Source organism: Sarcophilus harrisii, chromosome 3 (genome assembly GCF_902635505.1).
Source record: "Sarcophilus harrisii chromosome 3, mSarHar1.11, whole genome shotgun sequence".
NCBI lineage: Eukaryota > Metazoa > Chordata > Mammalia > Dasyuromorphia > Dasyuridae > Sarcophilus > Sarcophilus harrisii.
The window spans coordinates 261,743,497-261,752,659 of NC_045428.1; positions in this window are offsets into that span (position 1 = coordinate 261,743,497).

Below are 9,163 nucleotides of genomic sequence, written 5' to 3' on the forward strand. Positions count from 1 at the left end.
GGAACAACCTTGTTCTTGGTGATCCCCTCATTACATGTGGAAGAATCCTTGGTTCCACAGGAGCCTAGTAATGCTCATTGGGAAGCTTGTAACCTTCTTCTGGATCCTCCCTCTGCCCCAACAGATGCCCTTTCTCACTGGTCCCCAGCATTTTCACACCATGAACCAGATTCTGCAGCATCCTAGCAATCTCTGATCCTCAGTTCCACCTATATAAGATGGGGGCCCTTTTCTTTCCTCCTCAAAACCCTGATTCAACTGCCCCTACCATTTGAGAGAAGTTTTTGGGTGGGGAGAACAATCAGGGTTCATATCTTTTTTTAAACTTATAGTAATAGCAGATTACATTTATTTAAGTGCCCTAAACTTTACAAAGTCTTTTCTTTACAGAAAATCTGCAAGCTAATTAGTAGAAGTATTTTTTTAAACCCTTTTACAGAACAGAAAACTGAACCTCAGAGAAATGAAGTGACTTATTCAGTAATGGTCACAGCTGACACTTAAGCCCCAAATGGTGTATTTTTAATTTTAACTATGTCATATTGCTTCTTTATTAGGAATGATTGCATTTTATTTCTGTCATCTTAAATGAAATAATTTTATTTTTAAAACACTTAAATTAAGTAGATTTCCACATTGGATCTGTAAACAATGAGTTGTAATTGGCAATATACACTTAAAGTTACTTCAAAGCTTGGAAAATGATAAAACTCAGTTTCTTTCTTTCTTTTTTTTAACACACCAAAGGTCTTATTTCTTTTTTGTTTTGTTTTGTTTTTCTTAGACACATAGAGATCCAGAATTTATGGAAGTTTTAAGAATGGAATCCTCTTGAAATGGTAGAACACTTTATAACTGAATAACTGATTCTCATTCAGTAATACTTATGGATTAGATGACCATGTTGGTCTTGAACATCCTTTAAATTGCAAATGGTAAATGGCAAATTGTAAAATGCAAATAGATCCATGAAAAAACTGAAATTTTCAAGAAAGGAAAATGAAGCTAGGAAAAGATATCTGAGTCCGTAAATGTGAATCTAATCCATATAGAATCACAGGATGTTGTGCAGAATTTACAGTAAAACCTAAGAATATATGTTTCAATGCTTTCTTATAGAATAAGCCTAAATGTGTAGTTGCTTTCTAATAATTTTTTGAAATGCATATGTAGAAATAAATGATTGCTATTGCAAAGTATTACAGGACTTAGGCTTGGTGGATTGAGTGATTTTTAAAAAAAACACCATAACTGATATACTTCAAGATCAATTTGAGATTCCTTAAGAGCTTTAGTTTTTGTCAACTATAAAACGAAAACTTAGCCTCTAAGGCCACAGTATTCACTGTAGTCTTTTTTCTTCTTTTTAAATTTATTAATTAACACACATTGCTTTATGAATCACGCTGGGAGTGAAAAATCAAAGCAAAAGGGAAAACCATAAGAGATACTGAAAAACAGAAAAAAGAAGTGAATACAGCATATGTTGGTTTGCATTAAATATTCTTGATTTATTTTTTGGATGCAGATGGCATTTTATGTCCAAAGTCTTTTGAGATTGCTTTGTATCACTGAACCACTGAGAACCAAGTCGTTTATAGTTGATCATCAGACATTCTTGTTGTTATTGTGTACAATGTATTCTTGGTTTTGCTTGTTTCATTCAGCATCAGTTCATGTAAATCTTTCCAGGCCTTTCTAAAATCAACTTGTTCATAATTTTTTGTAGAACCAATAGAACACTGTACAGAGTAACAACAAGATTATGTGATCATCAACTGTGATTGACTTGGCTCACCTCAAAAATGAAGTGATTCAAGGCAGTTACAACAGAATTGTCATGGAAAATGCCAATCATATACAGAGGGAGTATATAGAGACTGAATGTGAATTGAAGCAACGTTTTTACTTTTTTGTTTATTTTTTTCATTTTTTTCCTTTTGGTCTGATTTTTCTTGCACAACTTGATAAATATAGATATCTTTAAAAGGATTGTACATATTTAACCTACATGTTTAACAGAGTGCTTTCTATTTGGGGAAGGGGGAAAGTAAGTGAGGGAGGGGAAAAGTTTAGAACACAAAGTAATGGCACTGCTGGGTTAAAGGATTTTCACAGTTTTATAGCCCTTTTAGCATGGTTCTAGATTGCTCTCCAGAATGGTTGGATCATTTCACAACTCCACCAACAATGCATTAGTGTCTCAGTTTTCCTACATCCCTTCCAACGTTTATCATTATCTTTTCCTGTCATTTTAATCAATCTGAGAGGTGTGAGGTGGTATCTCAGAAATGTTTTAATTAGCATTTCCTTAATCAATAGTGATTTAGAGGGGGCAGAGCCAAGATGGAGAAGAAGACATATGCTTCATTCTGAGCTCCTCCACTACCCTCAAACTATTTATGAAATTCAGCCTCTGAATTAGTGCCGGACTGACAGAAACCAAAAATATTGGGAGTACAACACATTACCAACAAAAAATAATCTCAAAGATTGCCAGAAAATGTCTTTTTTGCTTGGAGCAGGCATGGGAGGAGGCTGGAGCTCAGACACAGGCAGGCAGAGCACAGAGGACAGATCACCCTGAGCAGACTGGGGCGGAGTGTGGTCTCTAGGGGTGGAAAATCTGCAGGGAGGACTACCAGGGGGTTGGCTTCTCTGGCCTGGCAGCAAGCCAGTAGATCAGCAGAGAAGTTATAATACTTCCAAAGAGTGTACCCCAAAGTGATGGAGAATCATGGAACCTGGCCATACACACCCAACACCAGGAGTGACTCAATGTGATCCCAGCACAGTAGCTGATACCTGCCCAGCTGCTGTCTTTCCACTACCTCTTAGCTGCTACTTCCTGTTGTCTGTTGAGGAAGTTAGGTAACCCTTCATTGTCCCAAAAGCAGACTGCAGCTTTTTTTGTTTTTTTGTTGTTAAAATAAGTAAAAAAAAAAAAAAAAAAAAAAGCAAAGCAGGCTCTACCTATAGATAGCTTCTACAGTGAAAGAGAGCAGATTTCAGACCCTGAGGAAACAGACTATCCCTAGATGAAACCCAAAAGGGTGATATGATCTGGTCCCCACTACACAAGGCTCTCATAGAAGAAATTGAAAAGGATCTTAAAAGAAAACTAGAAGAAGAATGGGGAAAGAGGGTCTGGATAATATAACTTATTGAAAGATAGAATTGAAAAAGAAAACAACTCTTTGAAAAACAGAATATGTGAATTGGAGAAGGTAAACAACTCCTAGGAAAACAGAATTTGTGAATTGGAAAAAGAAAATAACTCCTTAAAAAAATTTGGTGAAATGGAAAAAAATTCCTAGAACAAAACAACTTATTTAAAAACTCAATTGAACAAATACAAAAAGAAATAAAAAAGTAAATGAAGAAAATAATTCATTAAAATCAGAACTGAACAAATGGAAACAAATGACTCAAGGAAATACCAAGAATCAGTTAAGCAAAACCAAAAAAAAAAAAAAAATGAAAAAATAGAAAAAAATGTTAAATACCTACTTGGGAAAACAATGGAGCTATAAAATAGACCTAAGAGAGATAATCTAAGGATTATCTCCCTGAAAATCATGATGAAAAAAAAGAGCCTAGACACTATTTTTCAGGAAATCATCAAAGAGAACTGCCAAATTATCATAGAAGCAGAAGGTAAAATAGCCATTGAAAGAATTCATCAATCATCTACTGAAAGAGACCCCAAAATTAAAACTCCAAGGAATATTGTGGCTAAATTCCTGAACTATAAGACTAAGGAAAAATAATACAAGCAGCCAGAAAAAAAACCAAGAACAAGAACAAAACAATTCAAGTACTGGGGAGCCACAATAAGGATTACTCAGGATCTAGCAGTGTTCACATTAAAGGATCGAAGGGCCTGGAATCTGATATTCTGAAAGGCAAAGGAACTTGATATGCAGCCAAGAATAAATTACCCAGCTAAACTGAGTATTTTCTTCCAGAAAAGAAGATGGACATTCAATGAAATAGATGAATTCCATTTATTTCTGATGATTTTGTTTATTCTAGCCACCCTGACCTGATTTCCCTCTTGAAATCCCCACTCATGAATGCTTCAGAAATGGATCCAGTTTTATTGAAGATGGGGAAAGAAAAATGGACTACTCCACTACAAAGGCTAATGCCTTAATAGCACCTTAGAGGCAAAACCACTTCCCCCTGGCATGTCTGAGTAGAGGGCTAGACTTATTGCCCTCACCGGAGCTTTAGAATTGAGAAAGGAACTGAGACTTAATGTCAATACTTGTTCCAAATATGCTTTTCATGTTTTACATGCTCACAGCACTATATGGAGGGAAAGGAGATTTTTGACAGCCTAAAATTCCCCCATCAAGCACATAGGGAATATCCTATAGATGTGTCAAGCTGTCCTTGAACCTAGGGAGATTTCAATAATTTTTTAAAGTGTCTCCAGAAGGGAGATTCAATCCATGCCAGAGGTAAAATCCTTGTAGACTTAGTTGCCTGAGCTGCTGCACACTTATTCTTGATCAGTACCACTATTCTCTCAGCTTTTATACACCTTCCTATAGTTCCCAAGGGTAGCCCCTTGCTAAAGGGAGGGGATACACTCTTTCCCTCTCCAGGTGTTTTTAGACACCATTAGGTCAATTTCTTATCTCAGAGTTAAGCCAATGGAAACTTCTTTTTGGTCTACAGTAGCTGATTCACTTGGGGAAGGACTCCCTCTAGTCCCTGGTAAAGCCTATTTTCACTGGCCACAATCTGGGAGAAACTCAATTAATCTCTTCCAAACTGACCTCTTCCTAATTCTCAGATGACTTTACAGGATAGACATTATAGATACCTGAACCTTTGGCCAAGGCTGCTCCTCCTTTTGATGTGGATTGAGTGTAATTCTTCTCCATCTCCACCCCTTCATGACTGTGCCTTTTCTATGCTTTTTATTAGCCAGAAGCAGATATGGAAGATAAGACCTTCATCCTTAGCCCTACATGAATTTGGGTCCCAATTCTTTGAGGGGGAGATGATGAAATCCCAGACCTTCCCCAAGCTCAAACCCACAGAAATCCTTAATCACTCACTGACAAGCTGGTAAGCATACTCTTCAACTAGACCCTATCTGACTTAGACATACCACAGAATTTGCCCAATAAGAAAAATAACATAAATAGGATATGATATCTTTTATTTATTTTTTAAACCCTTCATAACCTAGATATTAACCTATATTTTCAGTCTTATTGACTATTCCTTCCCTTCTGCTTTAGCCATATTGACCTTCTTTCTCTTCATAAGTGGAATTCCATCTTCCATCTCCCATCATGCTTTGTCTTGGCCATTACACATGTTTAACACGCACTTTCTCCTCAGCTGGTGATATATCCTTGGAATCTCTGCTACTGAGGAAGTTGAGTCACGTGAAATGCTCAGTTCAGAAGTTCTGAGCTTCCATGTGGCTAAAGCAGATTAGATGTCTGCATTAAGTTAGGCATCAAATATGGTGAGGCCCTGAGAACAGGAGGCCACCAGATTGCCTAAGGAGAGCCACAACTGATTCAGGTCAGAAATGGAAAAGATCAAATGTGATTGAGTTATCCCATTTTCATTCTGGGTGAGATGGAGGCTAAATTTTAAAACAAAACAACTCACAGCACTAATACAATCTTGTGCATGATGTCTCCTCATTCCCCATCTACTAGTGCTCTCCTCCCAAACTACCTTGTATTTAATGTCTTTCCAGCTATATATGTTTATTCAATTAATTAGTGAAATTTTTTTTGTGTATATATATATATATATATATATATACACACAAATATATGCCACATATAATTATACAGCTAACTTTTCATGTGTGCTTATTCCTACATGTATATACATACATGTAGGTATACATACATGTACACAGATATGTCTGTGTATATATGTGGCAAGAATTTATGTATACTTCTATGATTTTTCTTCATGTATAGACTTCTAAGCAATATGAAACAAGGCAAAATAATCAAAATGGTATATAGTAGTGAAGACCTAAATTTGGTACATGTAATGATTAATTATTAATTATTAATATTAACAATGTAATGATTATAAGCAAATAACTTAGTCTTAGATCTACACAAATTCTCTCAAATGCAAATTATAGACAGTTGTAAAAATATGTGTATATATACTATATGTCTGTATATATAATTAAATAATATGTAATATTAAGAAGTCAAATACCTAAATATATATATATATATATATATAATATAAACATATGTATGTATAAATATGTGTACATACACATATGTCACAAATGAATGGAATGAATGCAAATAAGTTATGTATATATATATATATGTATGTGTATATGTGTGTGTATGTAACTCACAGCTATGGGTAGGAGTTGTATTCTTAGCAAAGCAATTATACAAGATTAAATAAATTACTTTGATTAAATGAAGTAAAAAAAATCTTCTGCATAGTCAAAATTAATCCATTTAGAATCAGAAAGGAAGTGGTTGAGTGGGGAAAAAATCTTTGTATCAAATTTCTATGATAAAGTTTGGAATCCACACTATATAAAAAATCAACATATACATATATTTTATACAGTCAGTTCTTCTGTCATGCTTTTTTTTTTGAAAAGGCAAATTTATGCTAAAGCAATTCATGTATTAGGAAACAATTTACACATAATACAAATTTCATATTTGTCTATGTATAATTTCATTTTCTGAAAAAAGAACACTGAAAATTTCACTAATCTAAACAGAAATGAGTTGGAACACACAAAATGTACATAAGCACACATCTCTAATTGCTACTATTACCTCACTGCATTATGTGTGTTTCCCTACAAGATTGTTTTTTTGCTGTTCTTTCACATTTGTGAAATACACAAACATATATGTATAACATACATATATGTGCATATAACACTAATTGAATGTCTCAAACATGTCTAAATACCATACTTATTATTTATGTTCTAGTACAGTAATAACTGTTTCTGTGTTTTTAATAGTATATTACTAGCCTTTTAAATATTTAATTGTGATTATCATAATCATATTAATATAATTATGTAACATATTAGATAATTTAATCATGTTAATTATTATTTAATATTTAATGGTTCAAGTATTAGAGGATTATTAAGCATAATTTTTGCTCTAAATATTCTACCTTCATTTCTGTAATACTTACAGTTAAAAACAATTATCCAAGAGTAAATACAAAAACATTAAATTATGAAATTTCAAAACAAAGCTGTTAAGGATCCCTTTACATATATTATATATACTTAAATAAATCAAGTTTTTTTTTTAATAAAAGAATAGCAACATAAATTTGTTGCTATGCTATCAAAGTGGAAGACAAGAAAAGGATAGAAAAAAGGACAGGAAAAAAAAGTTAAAATGTTATACCATTACAACATGATAAAGTGGTTCAATGAATAGAAGTTCTTAGAAGACTTCTACAAATTCTGACCACGTTGTATAGCATTTTTATTTCAAGGAAGATTTTGCTTGTTATGCTTTAACTCAGACTATACCTAAGAGTTCTAGTCCATTGCCATCTTCTTCCATGGTTAAGCTCCATCACATCCCCTCCCCCAACTTTGTTCGTAGCTAAAGACTTAACTAGTCCAATTTCAAGAGAACTGAACTACAAGACCAGTAGAAGACTAAAGCTGTAGCTTATCCATTATTTATCATAGCATTTGTGCATTTCTTTACTATTAAACATGTATAAAATTGTGCTATTCTTTTTACTAAGTTATTTAAAAAATTGTCACTTATAGAGTTTTTTGAGTGTTGTAACCCCAATTCCCTTTTCCCCTTAAGCCCTGTGGTTTTTATTGTTGATTTTACATAGCCCAGTGATTTTAGAAATGTATGTCACATTATGGTAGAAATAATTTGTGTATATACATATATATATATATGTACATACATATATACATGTGTTTATCCACATGTACTCACATACATACTCACATACAGATGTTCAAATGTCAAAACTATTCTGATTATATGTATATGTGTGTATATATGTTACATATTGTATATTATAGTAATAATATTAATAATAATATCTAGTGTACACACATACACACACAGATCCATACACATGTCCTAACTTTCTTATTGTATGAGCAAAGGAAAGTCTGCCTGAATCATCAACATGCTTCAAAGAGAGTATATAAAAGAAAAAGTAAATGGATGGTGTCACTCAAGATCTACTGTGTGAACCACTCTTCCTGGTTTAGTAGGTGGTTCTCTTTGTTATAACCTTATATGACACAAGGTGACTTAATCATTATATCCTTTAGTAAGGGTCTAGTTAAGTCCATCATGTATAGTGATTCACCAGTCCAGTAGATCAGTGATGCTTCTCTGATGATCTTCATAACATTATCATGTGTTTTATTTTGTCTTGATTGGGAAAGGTTTCATGGAAATGGTAGTTTCTAAAATGTGAATTAAGATTGACTGAGTAGCAATCTGGAATTGCAAATAAAAATCATGTTAAAGGCCTTAGTTAAAAAAATTTTAGTTAGTTTTTCTAACATTTTTCTTAGAAACAAATAGAAGACATTCCATTCTTAAAGGTAACAAGAAATATTTTGACAGTTTGAAAACTTCTCTTTTAGATTGTAAATATATTAATGACAATATTTTTATTTTCCTTCTAGCCAAAACTTGAAATGGCTCAGAGGTCAGGGAGATTGTAGAGGGTTGAAACTCTTGAGTCGATGCACTGAGGTTAGGACAGCTGAGCACTTGAGGCTAACTACTGATTGGACAATACTCTATGGGCAGATGCTTGGAAAATGGCCCTTCCCACTATCTTGTGCTGGCTCAGTGATTGGTGTATACAGAGAGATTGTAGGAGGGACTAGGGAATGGAGTAAGACTAGCCAGGATCACTTTTGCGGTGGACGAGGAGGAAGGCGGTTGTGGAGATTCTGCTTCCATCCCCTTCACTTCTACCCCTAAAGACCAAGAATAAAGACTAAGTAAGGACTTTTGCTTATCCTGACTCCAGCTGATTTTAAGGTATCCTGGGTGCTAGCACAGTCGTCACAGGAGATGAAGAGAGAGAAAGAGAGAGAGAGAGAGAGAGAGAAAGAGAAAGAGAAAGAAAAAATTATTTAAAGGTTACATTAATTTAAAATGTA